This window comes from Pseudopodoces humilis, chromosome 3 (assembly GCF_049639895.1).
Source record: "Pseudopodoces humilis isolate 2021_Gansu_Grassland_sample_001 chromosome 3, ASM4963989v1, whole genome shotgun sequence".
NCBI lineage: Eukaryota > Metazoa > Chordata > Aves > Passeriformes > Paridae > Pseudopodoces > Pseudopodoces humilis.
In genome coordinates, this window is record NC_142202.1 from 20,603,093 (window position 1) to 20,627,923 (window position 24,831).

Consider the following 24,831-nt stretch of genomic DNA (forward strand, 5'->3'; position numbering starts at 1 on the left):
CTTGAAAAGTGACTAGAGTTCTCCAATTTGGGAATAACAGCTTAAATATTATTACACTATTAAAAATACATTTTTTATTATTGAAACAATGTAAAGTAGATAAGTCCTTCTAGTATCTGCTCTTTATCTTACTGTCTTAATTTAGACAAACAGCATTCCTGTTCAGGATCTTTTCCAAGGACCTATAGAACAACTGCTGGAAAGCTGTTCTGCCTTAAACTTCCCTTCTCAGAAATGCTGTTCCAATGTACCTTCTCCAAGTCCATACTCCCACTTGTAGGAATTAGCAGTTAGTAGCAGTATAAACTCTTTCCAGTATAGCAGCTCTGCAGTTATATTAGTCTTTAAAGAGTAAAATAATTGACATAACACAGGGAACAGACTTTTGCCCCAGTAAGAGGCAGAAAGCAGTGGCTTTGAATCATCAGACTGGTGAGAAGCAAAGTCACCTCTTGTGTTTTTCAAAAGCATATTTTCAGTTTTCAGCTACATGGAAAAGACATGTTTTATCACTGTCATTGTATATCAGTCTAACTTTAATACTACTACAACTGGATTTATGGTACGACATTATAACTCTAGACATGATATATTCTCCAGGCATGATCTGCAGAGGTAATCTCTTGCAATTCAATCAGTGGAAAATAGGTAAATTAGTCATCACACAAGTACACATTCAGGACTATTATAAATTGCTAGGAAAGTCATTGTAAAGTTGGAAATAAAAAAGAGTCACTGTTGAGAGGATTGTCACTGTTCTTTATTATTCGTTCTTGGGTCCTGGTTTCCTGGAGATCTTTCCTCATGTGTAGAAACAAGATGTTAATGTATTGGAAGTACAATAGTCCTCAGAGTTTTGAAAGATTTTCAAAAGCAGGCAACTTTCTGTAGATAGATCTGTGCTCATATGTAGAAAATGTTGAAACTCTGAAACGCTGAAAACTTGGATCAAGCAATTTGCTGAATGTTGCAGCAAATGAGATCTGTGTAAGGCAGCAGAAAATACAGAACTTGGATTCTGTTCAAAAATGGGCTTAAGAACATTGCCTGTCTTTACAGCACACAAAAGGGCTGTTTCAATTTGACTTGACGTGTGTTTGCACCATCAACAGAGCCTCTTAACAGGACTACTTAAAATTCCCAGTAGATTTCTATTTCCCATTTCCTTCAATTCGAAGTTGCTCAAAGAAAACATGAGACAAAATTGTTTGAAAGTGTAAACTTTCCAGTGAGCTCAAATAAGATGGCCCTCTGTAATGGTGGGAAATACTTACTTGGACACCTCCTAAGTCTCCTCATTTCATTTTTTGTACCCTTAAAGCCTTTTCTTTGACAAAGGGGTGTGCTTTTTCATGTCCTCTGTTCAGAGAGATTGAGACATAAAAACACAGAATAACTTGCCAAAGTTCAACAGAAAGTCTCTGGCAAAGAAAGGAATTTGTTTTTTTTTCCTTTCCTTACATAGGAATAACCACAATGTTGCTTATTGCACAATGTCAGTAATTTTCTGGACACAGCATAGAGTTAGATTTTATGAAAGACAAAAATTAGATTAAACTACTAGTTCCTTGTATATCTTTAGCATTTCAAATTTGGAGCAGTTATTCATTTTGAGAAGAATGTTCTTTTTATAAATGGATTTTCCCTCCCTTTTTAATCTTTGTATATTTTTTAGATTATCACTTCGTTCTTGTGCCATGCTTTTTCACTGCATATATTGAAATCAGCCTGTCACTGCCAATCAGGGAAAGATTTGGGGCATTTACCAAAATACTTTTTGTCCCTTAGTGACAAGAGCCTCTAGCTGATATGATTTAGGGCTTTGCCATTCCTTGAACTCAGGAGAGCCACTCCACTTTAAACCAGCTAGGGATGGTGCTGGATGTTACTGAAGAACTTGTTCCAGTTGTTTTTGCCAGGAGAATGTTACAGAAAAGCTGGCAAAATAAATGAAAAAAAAATTTTTAGAAGTTTTGGAGTGAACTACAGGTCTCAAGAACATAAGAGCTTTGAAACATAATATACTGATTTTAACTATTTCATTTCTTCATTATGACATTGACACCCATGAGTGGTTTCCCTGAATAAAATTGGACATGTAAAAGCTCACGGTTAGAAAGTTTGACAGCTTCGTATTTATCTGTTTCAGGTACCACATTCCATTGTGGCGTCTGTACTATTCATGCTCAGTTAAATTGAGACAAGAGGTAAATGCTGTTTGCTCAGAATACTGCAACAAGTTCTCCATTCTTCATAGCAAACATAGAGCTAACCATTTCTGCTGATGTCTCTGCCCCTGCTTGTGCGCTGGTGGAAGCACTCTGGCTGTGCCTGTGTGTTCCATGCACAATCAGAATGGGTGGCCCTGGAGCTGAACAGCACCTTTCTTCAAATGGTCATATTGGGATGTGCTGCTGTTCCTTGACCAGCTCTGAAATCAAGTCTTTATGTCAATGCCCTTTTGGGAGACTTAGAGTCACTTGCAGGATTATATCAGTGAATAATACTAAGTGAAGCAATAAATCCAGCATCAGGTGTTCTGTCCTGCTCCTTCTCATGGTGCTTGTTCAAAAGATGACACCATAAATTGAATGCATTCAAGCTCCTTGGCAGTGAAAAGCAGTTTGTACCACTGGCTCACTTTGGTAGGCAGGAGATAAAAAAAAGCAACACAGCAAGGATGCAGCCAAACTGAGATTAGAAGGATTGATTCGCAGACTCTCAACCCAAGGTCTCTTATTCTTTCAAAACACAATAAAAGCCATGAAACAAAGTTATTAGCTTAAATTGTACATTGGGGATGTGAACAATGAAAGAATAATTTATTTTGTTGGCTCAGAAAACCAAATCTGGATAGGGTTGGATGGGCTGATTATCTCAGTGAAAGGGTCATTCTGGGTCTGTGGATGGAAAGTTGGGCACACTAGGTTTCTGATCTCCAGTATTCTGTTGATTTTTTAATACTATGTGCTAGTAATTTTCCATCTACAAATCCTGTCTGTTAGGAATTTAGAGGGTTTTGAGAAAGAAATAATATTTTTGTTTGGAAACAGATTGAAAGAAAATTATCTATCTTAGCTACACTAACAGGTTAAAATGACAACAAGTAAATGCTCATCTGCTTCTTAACTTCTTTTTCTGGGTTAATGAACTTAGGTCAGGTACAGAGACAATTTTTTCTGAAACTGGGAAGTCTGTTGAATTAGAAATTCAGAGGGGTGTCATGGTCAGTCTGCATGCTCAGTTCCGTGATCTGGTTCCTCTTCTGGCCCTACTTTTGTCTTTGTCTGTATCCAGTCCATCTACCTAACTACAGAGTGCTGAAGTTAGGTCTGGTATCACCAAGAGGTGAGACATTAATGTGTATTTTTCAATACTTTGTAATATTATCTAATAACACTACTAGTATTAAAAATAGTATTGATGGTCTCTACTGTTATTTTACACTCTCTAGTGTTAAATCTTTCAGAAGGCAAATGCTTTTTATTATATCAGATATTAAACAGTGAGATCCTCTGTTATTCTCCAGAGTTCAACAATATCAAAGGCTCATGCATTACTTAATGCAAGCCATAATTCTCAGGTACTCAAGAACATGAAAACTGGGAATAATCTGCTACTTGTTCATGTTACATTCTGTGCTATTCTTTTTGAAATAAAAGAATGAACACTGACTTGATGTTATTGCAAACAGGTGAGGATAAATATTACAGTATTTTCAGAACTATTATTACCTGAGACATTTCTTGTCTCACTGAAAAAACTCAGTTTTTTTTCTCTCGCAGCTTTTTCTCCTGGACCTTCCTGCGAACTCTCCAATCAGTACATCATTCAAGACCACATAGCTGCTCATTTCAAGAAACTGATGTCTGCCAAAGGTGTGTACAGTCTTTAATTATGACAATATCTATGTAGGTAAAAGGTGAAATCAGTCAAGGATATGTTTGTTGCCCCTATTTTTGGCTAGGTGCTTAATTTCTTCCCCTTTCTTTCCTCCTTCTGTCACCAACTCAACAGGAGTAGGAGGATTTAAAAGTGAGGCATAAAATGATGTGCCCTAGGAGATATGTAGAACAGTCAGTTGGAACCATAACCTTGTCTTGGGAGAAGCTTGGGAGAACTGTTGAAAGATGTAAAGTCTATGGAGAGAAACTGTTCCACAAAATGACAAGTTCATATTAGGAAGAGGAATACTATTGAATTCCCCTGTCTTATTTTATTCGTCATTTCTGTTTACGTGAATATGGCAGTGAACTAACAGGAAAGGTAAAACGAGAACTAGGGCAGGTACTTTTTTAATTGGGAGAAACTACTGAAGAGTAACAGTGGGGTGGCAGTTTGTGATGTTTAGAAAGTTACAGTATCAGTCCTAAGTAACCTAGAGGGAAGTTCCACTAATGACATTTAGTCATGCTGCTGAGGGCTCCTCAAATGCTCTCTCCTGCAAATAGCTGGAAACGACTAGAAAGAACATTCAGAATTTTTTTTTAAAATGGCCCTCATCAATTGTCTGGAGCTGTGTAAACTTCCAGGTGCCTCAGGTGCAGATGAAACAGGTGGAGTTGAATGGCCATAGCTGTAATTAGGTTCCTGCAAGACTTCCAACCCTTGCGCTCCAAAGGCTTTCTGACCAAAAAATTCACTGATCACATGGAGTGAGCTTTATAACATAGAACTATTGAACAATAGATGAGATTGCTGCTGTGTTTTTTTTGCCAGGAGACCAATCCTTTTGTCAATTTGCAGTGCCAAAAGCTTTATCTTAAACTACCTTGCTCAAATACAGTGCATCTTTTCATTGTGGAGTCAGAATCACTCTGAAAGTTTCATGACCTCCACCATGCTACAGTTCATGACCATCCCACTAATATTGGGAGCTGGAAGCTGGATTGCTGCTGTGTACTTTGTACTCAAGTGACTTTTGCTTTTTCATGACTAATGTCACAGAAACAGTGAACTCTAGGAACTTAGAATTCACGTCCTAGAGCTTTATTTATAAATATACAGAAGCATCAGGACTAATTAAGAGCAGCAAACACTGCCTTATATAATTGAAAGTTTATTCTCAACTGGTGAAGTCTAAATGAGGGAATGAAGGTCAAAAATAAAAAGAAAGCAAGAGAGGTGTTTTGCAGACATTTTGTCAATTACATTTTTACAGCTCAGAAGAAGCTACACAAAATATATTCTTAGTAAAAAAGGAGCCAAGTGCTTTGTTCCCAAGCAGGTTTCAATTCTTTTTTCAAATGTCAGGCCTGCTCCTCTGCAGCAGAATTCAGTCAAACTGGAAAGAGCTTCTCACAGTAGGTGCTAATCAAAATTTCCAGTGGCTGAAATTTCTAATTCTTAGGTGTTTCACTATCTGAATTTACAGTTCTCAAAAGCCAGATTTGGAACCTTTAATCTTAAAACACTCATTATAATCCTTCGTCATTCACACAGGTTTTCCTTGTAGAGCTAACTTTTGCATACATATCAAAAACTGCAATATTGCAAGGATATCAAGGTTCTCTTTTGTACATACCTGATGCTGTGAAATGCTGTTTTGCCATCTGTTCTGTACAACTTTACAAGAGATTATAGAATTTTGTGCTTCTGAAAAATCTGGTCAGGGTATAAAGGCCTTCTCCAGTATCCTTCCAAATATTCTCCAATCTATTTGAAATGCATCTGCTTTTTAAACTACAACCTGCTTGGCATGACTCCAGACAGTGGCCAGCCCCGCATGTTCAAAACTTTGGAGCACTTGTACAAACTACAATTTGCTTTGACATTTGGTAACAATCACAAAAGTAAAAGATGGAAATGAAGTCAGTGTCCTTCAAATGCAACTGGAATATTGAGCTTCTAGGAGATTGCTTTTCCCTCCACAGTCAGAAATACTATTTCCTCACATACCTCAGTTATACCCAGGGATATGCAATCTGTCATAGGGCTCCATTGCCATCCTTAATATCTCCTGTATGGACACAGGATGTAATGAAGGCTGAGGAATCCTTGATTCCTCAAAGCTTATTCCATTTAATCTTTTACAATGAAAACCACATGACCACATAACAGGAGATGTGGTGTGCAAAACTGTCTGTAACTGCGTAATGAAATAGCTCCTTTTGCTAGGAAGATGATGAGAAACTGATGACTTTGAACCTTGGGACATCTTGAATCACATCTTGGACCATCAGTTGGCAGTTTCCCCTCTCTGACACAGCTGCATACTCATCCATGAAATATAAACTTTCTGGGTAGCAGTAAATGCCAATACAAGATTAGTACAGCTTTTCTTAAATTGTAAATTAAAATGAAGGTCAATAAATGTAGCCATACTGGCTCTAATATATACACATAAGTAGACAGGGGTGAAAGCCACAAAAATCAGATCCAGATTTGATATTGAACCAGTAACAGCACTGCTGAAGCACTTATGCTTTTATGTGGCTAGAGACAAGGGGTCATATCCTCAAATAGTATCATTGCAGTTGTAGTTGGTCTTACTCAACTAATTTCACAGCATTTAACCTATGCTGGATTTTGAGAAGTAATCACAGACAAAGATAAATAGAAGAAAATGGTGCTCATCAGTAGGGAAAAATTAAGATTTGGTGGTCAGTAGATCTGAGGTATTAATAATGCTAATATTACGCAGTAATATTCCCCATAGGAAATTAAACACTTTAGGATTATCAATTTCATCTCTACCCATTTTGCTATGATCATTTGTGATGTTACTGTTTTATTGGACTGAACCTACTTTTTGTTAATACAGCTGCTGTTGATTCATCTGCACCAAAGAGTTTGCATACCAGTGTTAAATGTGAGTAGTTTTATTTTGGTTTGTTTTGAAAATATGTCTGCCTCCATTTGTTTGGTTTGGAAATACTTGTCTTTTTTACGATAAAGGTGTTCTGAAAAGGCATATATGTGCTGAAAATATGCATCGTCAGGGTTAAGATAATAGTATCTTGTATCTAATCTAGTATCTAACTTAATTGTAGCCAGCACTTGGTTCCTGTTTGCACAGATACAAGCTAACCTGCAGAGCGTGGCACTGCCTGAAACACCTACTGCAAGCAAGGCTGTTGGAGTCATACATTGATTTAGTTTCCCTGTCCAAATTCAGGCCGGTCCTTTGAATTCCTTGCTATTCTAAGCTGTATTTTTTATTTCCCTTATGGCTCCGTGTGTCTCTGGACATCGGGCACACGACCGCTGAAACAGGTTTTGAGGAATAAATGGGGGTTTAGTAAGACAACGTTGCACTGCACCTTAACGCCACCTCTTGGCTGAAGCCTGCAGGACCCAATGTCAAGGCAGAGTCCCTCCCGTGCTTCCCTTTTGGAATAGGAAGGAAGACTGATGAAAAGGAACCTGTTCATACCTTTTCCTGGAAACACAGCCTTCACTTTGGAATGTGTTTGGTTTCCCTCATTCACCAGGTTGTGAGGCATATTCTCCTTATCTCTATTCTATCTTATCTTTAATCATTATAAAAGTGATAAAGTTACATACAAGGCAGCACACACACTTCCTACACAGACACCTCCTGTTTTAAAATGAAATTCAAAAGCTGGGAAAATGGAAGCTCCAGTTTTTCCATAGTGCATGCATAGTGGGAATCATGTATCTGAGACCTGAAGAAGGCTGTTGCTCTGAGCATAGCATAACGCACTTGGAAGAGAAGATAGCTCAGAGGCAATGGTGAGATACAGTTGTTCCAGCAAGATACACACAAGCCAAGAAGGCAAACATAACCCTTGCCCACAAAGAGCCAGAAAAATGTATCATATGAGATCCTCATTAGACAAGAGCAAGAGAACAAGTTCAAGATCATAACACATTACAATCAAAACCTCCTTAACTTTGTTTTTTTAACTCCTCACGCTCACCAGTGTTTTCCTTTTTTTTCTTTTAGAGCTGTCTTTTATATAATAATTTTAAGATTAATATTTTGTATTAATCACTTTTATAGTGATTAAACAGTGCTCTAATAATAGAAAGAAATGCCATGGAAAGTTTTCAGAGAACATTAGTTTGACAGAGGGATGATCCTTTCACAGAAATGCATGAGGACTAGAATCCCACCTCCTAGAGAATATCAAGAGGACACAGCATTTGTTCAGCTGGGTTTGCCGCGATAACAAGTGTTCCTAGAGGATGTATCAGAGAGAAACACTATCTGTGTTTCCTAAAATGCTTTCTTAGGAAGATAGTCATCTTACAGAGCTAAGCATAACTAACCTGTAACTGACCTGTTTTGTGCAGTTTCTGTTAATTTAGAAGCCCACACTGAGTACAAGCTGCCTGATGATCATAGAAACCACAACATGATACTCCCAGTAAGAGAAAGTGAGGACCCAATATAATTTTTGTCTGTAGCCCACTGGGGAAATGCAAATCACCTTTGTAGTTTAATATTAATCTTCACTAAAAGATACTATATATGAGCTAAGTCGTTTTTCTGACAGGTTAGCTCCAGAAATGTCTGCCTTGGCAAAACAAATTTTATCCCTCAAAGAATAAAACTCAAAATGTAGAAGTCACCAAGAAAATGTGAATCAGAACTTCTGTGTTCTGAAGTGTTAAGTAGGGCAGTAACACAATGGAGGTACAGTTGCTGCTCTTGGGGTTGATGTGCAAATCATTTGAGCAGTATAAAATGACAAAAATAGGTTTCTATTTATTATTTGCATAATCAAATATCATTTGCATAAACAAAATTAATTAAGTCTGTTTTGCCAGCCTAGTAGAATAATGGAAGGACAGAATTAATTTGCTGCTTTGTACAAGATTACAGCATTTTTTTCTTTTCATGTACAATTTTCTCCCACAACCATCTCCCACTATTAATTTTGCTACTTACTAAATGTGGAGTGCTTTTAAAACCTTGACATTTATTAGAACGTTGACAGGTACACATTCTGAAGTCATATATTTTCTTATCTGTTCTCAATCCATACACTCAGTTAGGTATAGCCTTGTTTTCCAAATGTGTGAACTGTGTTGGATTTTTCCAAATGTGTGATCTATGTTGGATACCACACATTTCAGTGGTAGGCTGAAAAGAAAATTCAGGTCACTTGGTGATGATAGTGATGGAGATACACAAAAAAACCCTGTAAAACTAAACAGAAGGACTGAAACAGCTACAAAAGATTAGTTCTGAGAAGCCAGAAGAAAATACAGAGTGCAACTCTTGGTTTCATTTTAAGAATAAATGCACAGCAGATAAAACACTGTAAAGAGTTTTCTAATATTTCCTATAAATAAACGGTATCATTTCACAAGGCATCTGTAGTGTTGCACTGCAGATTCAGAACTGTACAGATAAAGTGTGAGATGTGCAGTGGATAGGACTTTCTTCTGAATGTGTTCAGGTGTATTTTGGATTTTCAGTTCTAAGCTTTACAAGGACAGTGTTTAACATTTCTTGCTTCATTGGGCTTTCCGCACTTCTAGATTTCATGAAGTTATTAATATTACAGTGGGTAAGAGTATCATTAGCTGATTATTTTCATATAAAAATTCTTCTAATGGCTTTTAAGTACGGTTTGTAAAGAATAGCAAATGCCAACTTTCATCAATTTGTGAGAATAGAATAAAAATAGAAAGAATAGGAATAGGAATAGGAATAGGAATAGGAATAGGAATAGGAATAGGATAGAATAGAATAGAATAGAATAGAAATAGAAATAGAAATAGAAATAGAAATAGAAATAGAAATAGAAATAGAAATAGAAATAGAAATAGAAATAGAAATAGAAATAGAAATAGAAATAGAAATAGAAATAGGTCAGCTGGAAGGGACCTACAATGATCATCCAGTTCAACTGCTTGACCAATTCAGGGCTGATCAAAATTTAAAACCTGTGAATAAGAGATTGTTCAAATGCCTCTTAAACACTGATGAGCTTGGGGCATCAACCACCTCTCTGGGAAGCCTGTTACAGTGTTTGACCACCATATTGGGAAATAAATCCTTCTTCATGTCCAGTGTGAACCTCCTCTGTAAAACCTTTGCACCATTCCCACAATTTGTATCACTGGATGAAATAACAGTGAAATACTCGTGAAATAATAGTTGTGTCTCTTTAATGTCAAATTAACATTCAAAATGCTCTTGAAATTGCACAAACTTATAGCAAAAGCTAGGGAGAAACAGTTAAGATAAAGCTTCCTAAGCAGTCACTTCTCTCCAACACAGGGCTGGCTTTGTGGTAGCTGTAAAACTGCATCTCTAATGTTCTTATGTAAAAAAATCATGGGCCATTTTTCAGCTTCCCTTAAATAACGGAAAAAACATGTGTCTGTCCCATGCCTTAAGAATAGGTATATCAGCTGGAGATGCAGCAGAAGTCAGGGATAAGAGAGATACAGTTCATCATCACAAGTGTTCTTGTGGAGATAAAATTATACAAAGGTGTTTTAAGAGTCATGAGAACAGCATGATTTGTGAAAGCATTGTGAAAACAGGAATTCCTTGGCCATTCCAAGTGTCTGTGTAGGAGGATGTTTACATTTCTTACTCTCAGCAGAAGGCACATTTCCTAGAAAGAACATCTGATGAGTATGAAAAGAGGATAAGGTGTGCTGCTGAAGGAACCAGTGACAAGGTTTCAGAAGAGTGTCTCAGGGATCAAAAAGAAGAATTCATGTTCCAATGGAAATGTGAAAGTTCTGGGGCAAAATAAAAATGTTATGAGGCATTGTTTCTATCTGAACAAAGGAGAAAAGTCAGTGTAATTTTGTTTGAAATCAGTGCTTTATTTAGTTATACAGCACTAAGCCTGAGACTTAAACTTAGCTGTAGCATCCTGAAGGTCCTTTAAATTTCTCAGTTATTAGGGATTAATAATTAACAATTAATATTAAGCAGTTGAATAACATTTTTGGACCTGGAAAGCATAAGACAGCTCTAGAAGTCTCTTCTAACCATCATTTCCATGTTACAATGATGTTCTGTCCCAGATTCACCGAGCCCAAGCTTGAGTCAGATCTCCTGAGGCTGATTAGCTCAGTAAGGGGAGCAGAGACCTTGGCTGATGTACATATAATGCTGTCCCAGATGAGCTGGCAGAAAACTAGGAAAAGGCACTCATGAAAGACTAACCCAAACCAGCTCTAAACAGGAGATCCATAAAGGTAACCTACAACTCATACAAGAAAAGGAGCCACCCAAACCATTAGTTAATCCTGCAGTTCTGAAAACCTCTTACAAAAGTTCAGCCCTTTGACTCCACCACAGTCCATCAACACAGGAAGTACAGTGGTCCAAGGCACCCTGCCCTAATTCTCTTCCTACTCTCCCCTTCCAGAAGTGAGAGTGTGTCCACCAAGGGCTGCTCTCATGTATTTTTTTGATCCTAGTTTTGTAGTATCTGCTCTGCTTCCATTAGCAGAGTACTGGGTATCAGTCCAGAAAAACACACACCAGCATGGTGAAGCTGTGCTAGGAAGTGGTCAAGTCACTCTACCCAACCTAAAGAATCTCCTGAAGAGGGACCCAAGGTAAATTTGTCTCTCTGAACACACTTTCAGGTGTCCACAACCTTGGTCTTAAGACAAAGCCATTCCTTCTCTTCTCTGTTGAGCTATAATTTGATTACTAAGATCAACTACCTAACGATGGCAAGGTCAGCTTTTTAAGGTACTGTATGTTTTACACAGTTCCCTGGACTTTTAAGAGTACTGGATATACATTTACCTGAAAGGAATTACAAGTTATATTTTATGTAAGTACATGAAGCCATGTGACTGTTTCTTGTTCACCTTTTGGGAAGTGTTGATCATATAATTGCTTCATATGCCGTGACTCATTTTTATAAATATGAAACCCAAACACACAAACAAATGTGTGCAGAAACATATGCTTTAGTAATTGGAAAAAGGAATAATAGCTTTCTTTAAGAGGATTTTTATTTTGCCATGTACCAGCAGAGTATTTAAGTGGTTAGATGTGGCACACACTGGTCTTTTTTATAATCTGTGTTTTTCCCTTTATAATTCTCTGCATGAGACAGACATTAGTCAAAATAACAATTTCCATTCAGGTTTTAGCCAGTCGGAAATGAAGTTGCTTTGTGATTTTCAAGCCCATAACACCTGTGAAAAAGAACAAGCTATTTCTCCTGACAGTTCAGAGACATACAAAATTCCAGAATTTTCTCCTCAGTTTCTGTGAACAGAATATACATGTGATATATAATGTGAACAATTACATAAACATAATTTTATCCTTACAGATGAGGAATCTTAGTTGTGATGAATCTTGGGCAATTGAATAAATCATTTGGCAGTCAGTGAAAATTAATGTGTTTATATAGGCAAACATCAATTTTCTATAGTTTCAGGTTTATGGAGCATTAGTGAGCTGGTTTTTAATAGAAAGTTTTGCAGTCTGTAAAAAATACATGTTTATACCACCCTCAAAGAGAGCTGCAATGAAAGGACTATCAAATGTATGACTACTGCATCATTCAGCTGTTATCCATGATTAAACAACTTGTCTAGTTCATAAATTCTTCTTGTCACACTACTAATCCTACACTATGCTGGAAACTCCATTTGGGATCTGAGTTCCTTCACAGTTCCACTGCACATTTCAAGATCATCTTCTGGGATTATCTGCCCAAAATGATGCACCAGCTGGAGCAGAGTAGATGAGTGTTATCATCCTCATTTACAGGGAACAAATTAAGACACCAGAGATTAATTAACATACATGTGATCACTCTGGAGCTGGGAATTAAGGGATGGTTTTCTAAGTCCTACTATAGTATTTTAATCACCAGACCGTCCTTCCCATCAATTTCAGAGTCTGTGCTGTTGAAAGGGCTATTTAAAAAAGGAGGAAGAGTGTAGTGGGAGCTATTGGAGGATGTAGAGAACAGGAGTCTTGTCACATCCATTGTGCACTGACTTTGTCTTTTGCTGCCAAAGGGGAAAGTAGCAATCAGTCAATACTTTAAACAGGGGTGAAGCATCTTGACATTTCTCTTGAACACCACATTCTTGAGTTCTTTACTTATACTTACTAAAAGATTAAAAGAAAAAAAAAACACTTTCCCTACATAAGTAAAACAAATGTCAAATCTTGTATTTGTTCAAATAAGAAAAGAGTGTGCTCTCTCCTAATTTTGGTGAGATCTACAGAAATTGTGTCACATGCTGTCAGCTCCATTGAGAGCCATGAATGTGTTAGTAGGGCAGAACCAGCGAGAGCAGATATGGGTTATGGCCAAAAGTTTCAAGAAATTCAGAAATGCTGGAACGGATGGTCTTTTGTGGAGAGCTGATTACTTTTTGCCTTCCTCCTGGGGAAATTCCTGTTAATGTCAACATGAGCACTCACAGTAGTAAAAGATGCAGAATTTGGCACATGCTTAGAAAATAATATGGCAAAGAGCAACAGGCAGTGTCACTTAGAAATGTTTCCTTGCTTTATCTGGGGTTTCCTCCCCTTTAAAGCTGCTGTTATCTGCTCACCTGATAGCATTGTAGCATTTAAATATTGCTGAAAAAACATCATGCTGAACCAAACCTTGGAGCTTAAAAAACACCCATATCCTGTACCTTAATGTGCCAACATAGGCTTTTTGTAAGGACAGCTAGCTAAGAAAAGAGCCTCTGAAGTCAAATCTAAGCATTTTAGCCTCACTTACCACTGGTTTCTGCTGAAGAGATCATCTTTGCACTGAAATGACAAAATAAGCAGTTCCCCCACCAGACAAACTGTTAGCAGTGCAGACTACAGCACCATAGATGTGAACTTCACAAGTAACTCTCCTTGTCTCCCTGTGTATTGCACTGGACAAAAATCTAATATTACAGCAATTAAAAACAGCAGCAAAACTGAGAAAAAAAATGATGTTTTGGAGAAGTTGATAGGTGATCTGTGATGATCGACACATATCTCTGAGTTTCACAGACACAGCAAGAATAAACTGCTGTAGTTATATAGCCTGTGATTTCCCTAAGTCTTCTCTGCATTCATTGCTGTTTCTGAGTTGTGGAGAACAGGTCCAAACCTTGTTTATTTACATCTCACTTCTCATTAAAGTGTTCCAAAGGTTAATTTACCTTGCAATGAGGAATATATACCTCTCCTTTAGGATGCATTTGTATTGTTTAATTTCTGTGCTGTCTATAGGTAGTCCTAACTAGGAATAAAGTTACTTCTTAACCATCCTTTATCATAATTAAATATATTCAGCGCCTTAAATCTGACTCTTTGGAGAGTATTTTCCAGAGCTCATCATACTTATGGATCTTCTCTGTATCCTTCCCAATTTGTAAATGCTTCTTGAGAAGTAAAGTTTTAAAGTAGGATGTATAATTCTAGCAGCAACTGTTGAGGAAGTAGTAGTAAAGACTCCCTGTACTTACTCTTGAGGTTTCCACTCTTTATGGGCAGCGGTATTACACTAATTTTGGCTCCGCTATGGCTGTGAGAAAAATTACAGGCAGATGTTTGTCTAGAAGAAGGTATGGATGTTTTATTAGTGACACTGATTCCCAGATAAGACTCTCCTCCTTTAGGTAAGAGCCTGCCTTTTTACAGTGGAGATATTCCATTATCCATGCTGAAAAGTATGCTGCTTCCCTACATCTACATCACTGAGCAATGCATATCACTTTCTTACAGTAAAGCACCTCTTTATTATTCATGAGTTCCCAAACTGTAGTTATTCAAGTTTTATGAGAAATGATTTTGTTTTCTTTCAGATAAATGAAAGAAATAATTTAATATTACAATATCAAAAGTGATCTTTGCTTTAGAAACACCAGCTAATTCTATTTTCAGATCTCCCAGTTTACCATTTTGTAAACACCTGTAATTTTATTCTAATTTCTTAGTCAAAATGCCATACAGAACATGCAGAACAAAGTCAGGGAGCTTACAGAAGTCTTTTAAACAAGCACCTTTATCTCATGCAACCACAATCAAAATCTCTTTTTTCTTATCTAGTTAGCATGGTTCTGTGTTTAACCTTTTTGACTGGTGCTGCTCACAGTACTTACTTCAAATGAGTCCTATAACAGCCTTTCAGTTGTTATGCTCAGGACTGATACTAGCCTGGAGTTTGTTTACCACTTTTGTTCTTCTCTTTTCCCCACAGTCCTTTGAAACTTCCTTGTTGTTTCAAAAGTCATCAGGAATTAAACATCAGCCAACTGTTTTAAAACTCTTGGTAGGAATTAAACAAGAACTCCCACTCTGAGTCAAGAATGAAGACATGAGCCAAGGTGTGGATTCTATTTCTAACTATAATCACTGAGTTTTGTAACATCTGGTAAACAACTTAAGGGAAGCCTCTTCTGGTTTTATATCCTACGTTCATACTTGGGCCGTAATGTTCTGCCTTACACCCAAAAATAACCTTTTTTAAGAGGCAGCTGTGCATGCAATCTAAGGTGTTTAATGACCCTTCTATGTAAGATAAAGACAAGTAGAAATAACAGATACTAGATTTAAAAAAAAAAAAACCACCCAGATTTATTTTGTTTCCTTCAGATCAACCAATATCATCAGCTAAGCTGCTTCTACTATATTGGGAAAGTTTGTGTCCATTCATTTTGTACACAGGACTTCCACACAGCAGCAAAAGAAAGACAAGGTGTTTTATCAAATGGCTAGCAACAAGAACTGCCAGGAAAACAGAGTGGGAGCTGTAGTATCTGATCTTCCTGTGGTTTACAGGACCAGATTACAACCAAATCCCTTTCATTTTCTCTACTTTTGTCACAATGACAAGTATAGATAGATACCAGTACAAGTACCAGTGAAATTGTACTCTAGTACTGATAAATTATTGTCTGCTATGGTAGGCAGGACAATAAATTAGAAAGCAAATGAGCTTAAGAGAAAGGTTGTTGAATACATTTTCCTACATAACTCCTGCACCGGCCACACTACATGATTCTATACCCAGGGAAGCAGTTCAGGCAGTTCTTAAACTCTTCAGCTAAGACATAAGATCAGAAGGTGAGAGAGGGTTAATTTTTGCTTTTCTAAAAGAAAAAGAAAAAAACCCCAAGCATCATGTAAAGTTTGCATGCTATTTTCTATTTTGTTCTTGTTCATTGCTGTTTTTAAAAAGCATTTGGAGAAAGGCATAATGGGCAGGTGGTGGTTTTCTCCTACAGAGAAACTGGAGAGAAGGGCTGGAAAGTGTTTAGGCAAGTAAATGGCTTAGCAGACATGTCAGCAAAACAGGATGTGCCAGAGGACCCCTCAGTCAGCCTCACCTGGTTGTGGCACTTACAAAACCCAGCATGTGCAACTATCAGGAAAGGGGAGGGAGAGCTGCTATGAGACATTCTGCCCAGGAGCTTTTGCTAACTCCTCACAACATAAAACTATAATGCACTGGAACAGGACATATTTGAATAGGCTTGCTGCCATGTGGAAGGTTTATAACCCATATTTATAGTCAAAATATCAGTGAAATACTAGACAAAAGCTGTTTAAAACCTGTGGCTCTTTGACCATTTTATGTTTTGAGCATTTTTTGTTTTGCCCTTGGCAAGGCTTGCTGGAGGCTCAGTTGTCCTGCCTCACCTGTGCCCACACAGAAGGGAGAAGTGGCACAGATGTCACTTTCTCCTGAGGGCCCCCAGGCCTTTGGCACAGTCCTGAAAGAAACCTGGTACCCTGACCGGTGCCACTGTTGCACAGACACCACACAAGCTGCTTCTCCTGCTATTTTCCACATGACTGCAGATTGAAAAGTCTTTAATCAAAATGGGGGGGTTCCTTTGATTGGGGCCCATGAAAACCAAGATAAACGGGGAATGTATTAATCTCTGCATGAGCGCAATTGAGCAAGTACATTTTGTTATTTGTTCCAGTGAGTTGTATAATCCTGCTTCTCAGTCATCCAAATAGGATTTAGCATTGTCAACATGTTTTTCTTAATAGGATGATGCTATGAATTCATGTCTATGCAAGACTGGAAAGTCAGATTACATGCCTCAGGAGACTATATATTGGTTTTTGCTGTCAGTGAAGTCTGGTTTTTTTTGATGAAAAGGACACAGCCTTGAGGCCATCTTAGACTGTGTGATGACACGCCTCATATAAGACCCCTCACAAACTTTGGAGGAGGCACCCATTTAGAGAAGTATATAAGTGTTCTGTGTTGTTTTTTAAAAAGTTTCGGCTGTTTCTTTTCCAAAAGAAATAGTACTGTAGGACTAACACCAGGTAACCCTCCTGTTAATTAAGAAATTTTCAATACTAAATAGAGGTCAGTGCATCTCCCCCTTCAAAAAAACCCATCTTTAGTAAGTGCTGCTTTGCCAGGTTTCAGGTGTCCTGTGACACTGTTAGTGAGACAGCCTGCAATTACAACCCTTCGGAGGAGGAGTTGCTGCTTCTTATTAGCAAAAAATTTGCTACATATTGTGAGGGCAAGTTTTAGTCTCTTGCCACAGTAGCAGTGTAAGGGGACCCTGGGCTGATCACAAACCAGTTGTGAATTTTGACAGGAATAGGTCATTATTAATCTCAGCATCATCACACTACAGAAGTCACATTTCACCAGCCCTCCTGAAGCCTTTTCAGCTCTCTAGAATTACATCTTTGAGTAGCCACTACAGCTGCAGCCAAAGGAGAGGAAGCAGAACACATTTCTTTGCTGGCCTGCCTGGCAGTATTGGCATGTGCTGCCATGTGCCAGAGCTCCATAGGATGAGGAAATTCTGACAGAGCTGCATTTTCAATTCAAAGCATCATATACAGTTCACAGGACCTCAGTGAACCCCACATTATCAATATTTTGTGTGAGCCCCTAGTTTCAGCTAGAACTGGAAGGAGGGGAGGGTATTTTTTTAAACATCTCTCTACAAAAAGAAATATATTGTTGCCCATCAACATATGCCTTCTCTCAGAGCTGTGCGTGGATGGAACACAGCAGGTAAAAAGAGTTGAAAATTTTGGTCATGTATCATTCCTGTTTGCATTGTTAAGAGTAAGGTTCTGACAAAGGATGGTAAATTGTGAGAAGCTTTGCATTATACATACATATGTCCCTCTGGACTTCTTTAGTCTGCTTCCTAGCCCTGTATTTTCTTCTTATTATTTTATAATACTTAATATAAAATATATTACATATTAAATTATATAATATGTTATTTGGTTTGTTATCACTTATAAGAATAAGTGTTCTTCTTTCTACTCTCACTCTTACTCTATTTTCAGAAAGATCAGAAGGTTATGAAATCATTGAATGGTTTGGGTTGAAGGGGTCCTTAAAATCATCAGGTTCTAATCCCCCTGCTGTTGGCAGGGACACCTTGCATTAGATCAGGTTGCTTGGAGCCCTACCCAACCTGACCTTGGACACTTCAGGATTGGGCCATCCACAGCTTCTGTGCCAGTGCCAAAGGGCTGAGTCTATTTCTGTTCATTTAGTGTGTGTGAGGCACTAACAAAAGGGTCACTCTACTCTTCTCAGCCTGAGTTTGACCAGTGCAGAATGGGGACTTTCTTGGGATTGCAGTCCGCACAGACCACAGTAGCAGCCTGACTTTGGCCTGACTCAACCCTTAGCACATAGACTTGAATCCTTACTCAGCTGCCCCAGTTCTTCTGTTTTGACCTGTCTCAGCTTCTGTCTAGGATAGGGGAAAGGATGCACAGGGTGAGAACAAAATGTTACCATGCTCTCTTGCCCCTCCAGTTCATTACTGACTGTGTAAGTGATATAAAGGAGTCCTGGCTCATACTTTTTTCAAATTCAGAGCTGGGTACAGAAGCAGCAAGAGTCAGCTGCAAAAGGTAGAATGATTGTCTTCTCTGTTTGCTACTTGGTATTAAGAGGAGAATACAATAGTCTTTAGTGGCCAAAAAGAAAAATTAAGAGACTCTATGACCTGATCATTGATTTAACAGGAACAGATTGTATTTTCATATTTACATGCACAGGCAAGGACCTGAAAGCAAGCAGAAAAGAGACAGATTAATTCAAACTCTTGAGAAATACAAGAAGGATCTTGTACATGGTCTTCCTGCCTCAACAGTAAAGTGCAGAAGTATTTCTCCAAACCAGCAGAAGGTATGTGATATTCTGACAGCGTAAGACCTGTTACAGGTGGCATTGAGCCACATGAAAAAGCCCATTTTCCCCTTAGTTAGCTGTGCTCTGTGGTGAGGGAAGTGCCTGTAGTACAGCAGTTTATGTGCAGGTTTGTTCTGTGTGGCTTTTTGTAATCTAGTCAAGCAGAGATAATATTCCACTCTCAGTTTCACCACCTGGCACCTGTCCTCCCACTGAAGCATTTCTATCCCTGCATGGCCTACAGTGGCAGGTACTCACATTATGGCTGTGTGTATGTGACCAAAATGTGTTCAAGAGAACACAGGGTTTTCAAGATAATCAAATTCCAATATTTTTCTGTATATTCTCACACTTTGCATTGTTTTACAGTATTCCCTGAATTTTAGAACATTACTTATTGGTAAAACCAAGACCCTAAAGTAACTAATCCTATTTCTATATGTTCTGCCAGATACCAGAAACTGGACAACCCCATAATCATGTAAGTAGACTTGTTCTTCACCAAATTCTGCAGTGGACCTCACCTCTACAAATTCTTGCAAAACATTTCATCCTACCATAGTCCAGCGTCTCTCTCAGACAAAAATTCCTCAGCAGACTATATTTATATTGTAAGACTTTCTATAATCTGAGAATCATAGTGGTTTTACCACTAGATTTCAAATGATATTGTTTACAAACATAATCCAGTTCAAATGTGCATTATTTTGTTTTGCAAAGTCTTTCTCCAGTGAAATGAATAGCAAAACAATAGATCATAGTTTCACCTGTGGTATTTGGGAGGAAAGCAGTGGCTCTGTTTGTCTTCAAACTCATGAGATGATGCTGTGCTCACACCTGCACAGGCACAGAAGGAGAGAGAACAGAAGATACCATGGAAGGAAGACTGTGAGACTGCCATTGAGTCATCAGTTCCATAGGCAATAATACACAATGTCCAAGGAAGAAAAAAGTCTCCTGTTCTCCCTCCCATCCCTGGCAAGGAAAATGGGATTTCTGTAATTTCCCAAGACTACTTGTTATTAGAAATCTCTAATTTATTTCAGTATTAGTAAAGAGAAGGAAGGAAAAGGAAATTAGATAAAGGACTGGTTAATTAGCTCAAACACAGTGGCAGGATGGCTTTACTAACTAACCACTAACTGTGGTTCCCAGAACTGACCAAGTCAGTTATACCTCTTAAAACCAATTGAGCCAGCCTGAAGACAGTTCCTTAAAATTCCTTCTGTGTGAGCTACTTTGCAGGAAATACCGTCTTTAGCAAATTCTTGTGTAATTTTTCTGCCAGTTTTGCTCTTTAACTTACAGACAAACTGGGCACTGTTGGAAAATGGTCACCTATTGTCTGGTCAGAGCAACTATCCCAGGACAAAGAGAGAGCAGCCCCTCTTTCTATCATGTTAGAAGTTCACTTCAAGGACTCTGATGCTGGCTCCAGCTGCAAGAAAGACTATCTCAAATACGGCTGTCTGTGCTTTGTTTCAGATACCAGTTCACAGTCCTAGTGCGCACAGATCATCTGCTTCACCCCTCTTGCAGCCCCGCATGCCTTTGGGCAGTCACAACAGGAAGAAGGCATTTCAAAACTCTGTTCATAAAACCTACTTTGGAGACCTCCTTGACAAACATGCCATTTACTTTACAGAAAAGAAGCAGCGCTTTACCCTTGGATCTTGAAGACATCACATGAACCTTTTCTTGTAAAATATAGGTATTATAGTCCTCCTTCCAGAAAAAGGAGTTCCTCCCTGAGCAGGCCATCAATTAAATCAGCAGGCATCAACAACACAAAGAGAGAAGGTTTGCACAGGTACTGACATAAATGCTAAAAGTTAAACAATTTTGTTTTCAAACACATCATTTGAATCATAACTGTTTCTCACTTTTAACCTTTCAGATTTTTAGAGGTTGCACATATGAGACCACATTCTGCTCACCTGTCTCAGCAGCCAGTTGAGGTTAGTGTACCCAGTGAGTTACAAAGAAAAAAAGGGCAGAAAACACTGCTCATACACAAAAGTTATCCTGGTTATGTAGAAATGAAATGGATTCATTTGCTTTGGGGAATCTTAATTAAGAGCAAAACCAAAATATCCAACTATCTTATGAGAAATTACTAAGGTTGTAATTGAAAAATCCAGCATGCAGGGCTAGATAGGGTAATCAGCACCTAATAGGCACCTGTGAATAAAACAGGAACTAAACTAAAGTAACTGATCTCTCTGAAACACAAATGAGACACTATGTGATGTGGGAAACAGTGCATCCCAACACAAATCTGCTCTTCTGAAAGCAGAGCTCTTTCCTAGTTGACTAAACTCTTGCTTTTTGGTTGTTTTACTGCCTTTATTCCATCCAAATAATAACTTGGAGCCCAGAAATGTCCAGACAAAGTGCTATTCACTCAGTCTATGGTCACTACTGTAGAATGCCATGCAAAACTTTGTCTGGAAATTGCACTCCATTAGTCATCTGGATTTTCAAGATGAATGGTGGATTGATTTAGGAAATTTTAGTGCTCTTAAAAATAAGAGTTCCTCAACAATAGCCAAAGCCATGCATGATAGAGGAGTTTTGTATAATTCCTTGGCCCCGCATGCCTTTACAGAATCCATGATGAATTTCTACACAGCTCAGCCAAGGAACCACAGGCATGATTTGTGTTAGCCTTGTGCTTGACAGTACTATTTAAGTCCTTGTTCCAATCACCAAAACCTTCATTTAACAATATTAGCAAGAGAAACTCCTATTCTTATTTGATGACTTGATCTGATTTTCCAAGTCCTCTTTCAAAAACACAAATGTATTTTGCATGCCCTAAAGAACATACAGTTGTATTTGTATAGAATCTGTAAAGATTTAAAATTTTAAAAATTTAAAATTTTGACAGAAATTCCAATTTTCTTTGTATTTGCATGATTTCTCTCAGGTTATACCAGCTAATTTCCATTTCTGCTAACATGAACCTATCCAATAGTAAAACTTATTCATTATTTACATGAGTGATTGACACCCAAAACACTTATTTCACATGAGCTGGAATGCAATATAGTTGTGATTTTGATATGTTGTGGAATCAGATGATTTCCCCTGGTACTCTAAATGGAAACAAATAATGATAATACAAAGATAATTAAACAAATTATTTACTTTTTTCTCCTTTTCATTTTTGTGGCAAAACCATGAATTGTGGAGTCATGATTCTGAAATGCCACTTTCTCCAGATTACAACTTGAAGAAGTCTAAGTCAAATGTTTGTCCCTTTTAACTATTTCTAAGTTTCATATCAAATATTAAAGGAGAAATCTAGTGGAAAATTGAAAACATGATGCAAGAGCCTATTACCAATGGCTGTATGCAGTGAGTAGAGGGATTCTATTGGGAATAAAGGATTCAAGTACTTGCTTGAGAAATGTGGGATCAGAAAGTTGGAAGAGCTTTTATGGATCATGCGACTCCTTTTACTGTAGGCAAGCTAAATATGTTAAGACTAATTAATAAAGAAACAATATTAAAATTATCTTCTGGTACTTACACTTTGTTCACTGGAGCCATGTTAAGTTGATTATTCACAAAAGACATAGATCTTTTAGAAAAATGAAATTAATGGATTAGAATATTTTGGGAGTTGATGAACAGAATTGTCAAAATTAGTCATTTTACAATTAGTCATTTTACAATTTATAAGCTTTATTAGTAAAAAAATGCAGACTAATAAATAGATTTATTATCACTTTTGTTTAATTACTCTAAAACTACTGCCTCTTCAGTTGGTATTGTAAACCTTATTTGTATTCCATATATGTTAAAGAAAGATGCTGACAGTTTGTGTGTTTGAAGAAGAGTACCTCTGTTTTCTCCAGGATCTTACAAATGATATTTTGATTAGAAGTTGTTACCAAAAAAGAGTAAGTACTTTGCCTTTAATATTTATTCCTTTGAGAAACAAAATTTTGACAAATCAGTGTAAAGAATTGGTGGCTTTAGTGACAGCAAAGTGTAACTCTGATTCAGTTTAACTGGATGAATACTTTTGTGACTGCGTTGTATGGGAGTCATGGTCTAAACTGAGTAGCTGAACAGAAAATACTCTCAGTCAGCCTCATATTTCCTACTGACATCTAGCAGAAACATGGAAATATCATATTCACTAACCCTGTTCTCAAGCTCATTCCTCTATACAGGATGATGATGGATATTAATGTTACAACTGTCTCATTGCAGTTCCCAGATAAACTTGAGCTACCAACCCATGAAGTCTTCCCTAGAAAAGTCCATCAGAGTAAGATTCAGTGTTTAGAGTTCTTTCTCCCTCCTATCAAAGCAAAATAAATAAATGTAATCATTTCTTTCTTTAGGATATGTGCAGTCTCAAGTTAATGCTCCACACATAAAGGTTAGAGCCAAACACATCTTATGGTGCTGGGGTCTAATTGCAGCAAGTTTTTCTGGGCTTATGTTCCGTACATTCTAATAGTAAATCAGTACATTTCTAATATATAGAGAGCTATGATAAACTACAGGGTTGTTTACAGCCCTGCTAAAACACCTTTCCTAACCAATTTATTGTCTTCATCTTAACTGGAAGAAACTCCTCCTTTGATAGAGGATTTTACCTCAATGTTTAAGTGCTTTCATGCTAGAGAGGTGCCAACCCCCCAGAATCAATCCAGCTCAGCCTGGCACCAAGGTATTTTTTTTTTCAGTTTAGAAGATTTGAGTTAAAATACTTAAATGCCTAAAAAAAACAAAAGAAAAAAAAAGTAGTCATTGACAAAAGGTGTTAGTTTGTTTACTGAGCAATCAGTTAGAGTTCCCCTCCTTCCTTCTAGGCATTTTCGTTTTCAGACAAACATTAGGTCCAAATTAGAAGTGAATTTTCTGGATACACTGGGAGGAGCACTAGCAGATTTGAAGACACCAATTCATTTACATTGAAAATGTCACAAAGTATGGGGCTAGCCCATACATGCAGTAAAAAAAGTTAAGGGGCTGTGTGTTTGTGTCCCTGCTCAGGCCTGCAGGGTGAGAGGACTGCTTTGCTGGCTTTAGAGGGAGGTGGTTTAGATGCTGTGTACTCCTCCCTCAAAAATAAAGTTTATTTAAAATATGTGAAAAATCACCCATTGTGCTCTCAGGACATCTCTAATAACAGAACTTACTTGCTCTGCAGAAGAAAAGTGAACAATCAATAATATCTTTTCATTTTAAAGCACAAGATGAATTTCTAAGTAGGTTTTATGTCTAACTAGGAAAGAGACACAACTAGAGGCCTTAGCTACCATGCAGGATTAATATTATAGACACATTTTAATGTTTCCATTTATTTAGGCCAGTATTCTACAGATAAAATCATGAATGCCCTCTCAATTCTAATATGCAGTATAAAACCAAACCAGCTCCGCTGAAGCCTCCAGCTCATTGCAGACATTGCTGAAAATGCAACCATTCGGTTAGATTTAATTATGGTTGCAGAACCTGGACACCTAATTTCTATAGTCTGATAGGCCTTTGATTTTACCAGTTCACACATCTTTTGCTCATAGCTGATCATGGCTCTAAAAAAGTTACTGAGAGAACTTTATGAAGACATCTCCTTTTCCCTATACACCTATTAAGCAAACTACAAGCACAGAAGTCCAACCTTCAGTGTTTTCCCAAGAAGTTACTGGAAAGAAGACCCAAGAACAAAGAGATCATGCAAATGGCCTTCAGAGTCTAAAAAGTGCTGGCTAGAGGCTGTTACAAAGCCCTCTTTGAGTAGCACCATATATTG

General features: G+C 37.7%; 1 pseudogene; it reads left to right on the forward strand.

The window, feature by feature from the left end:
• Positions 1–24,831, forward strand: part of LOC106628193 (spermatogenesis-associated protein 7-like) — a 43,139-nt pseudogene that overhangs the window by 12,172 nt on the left and 6,136 nt on the right.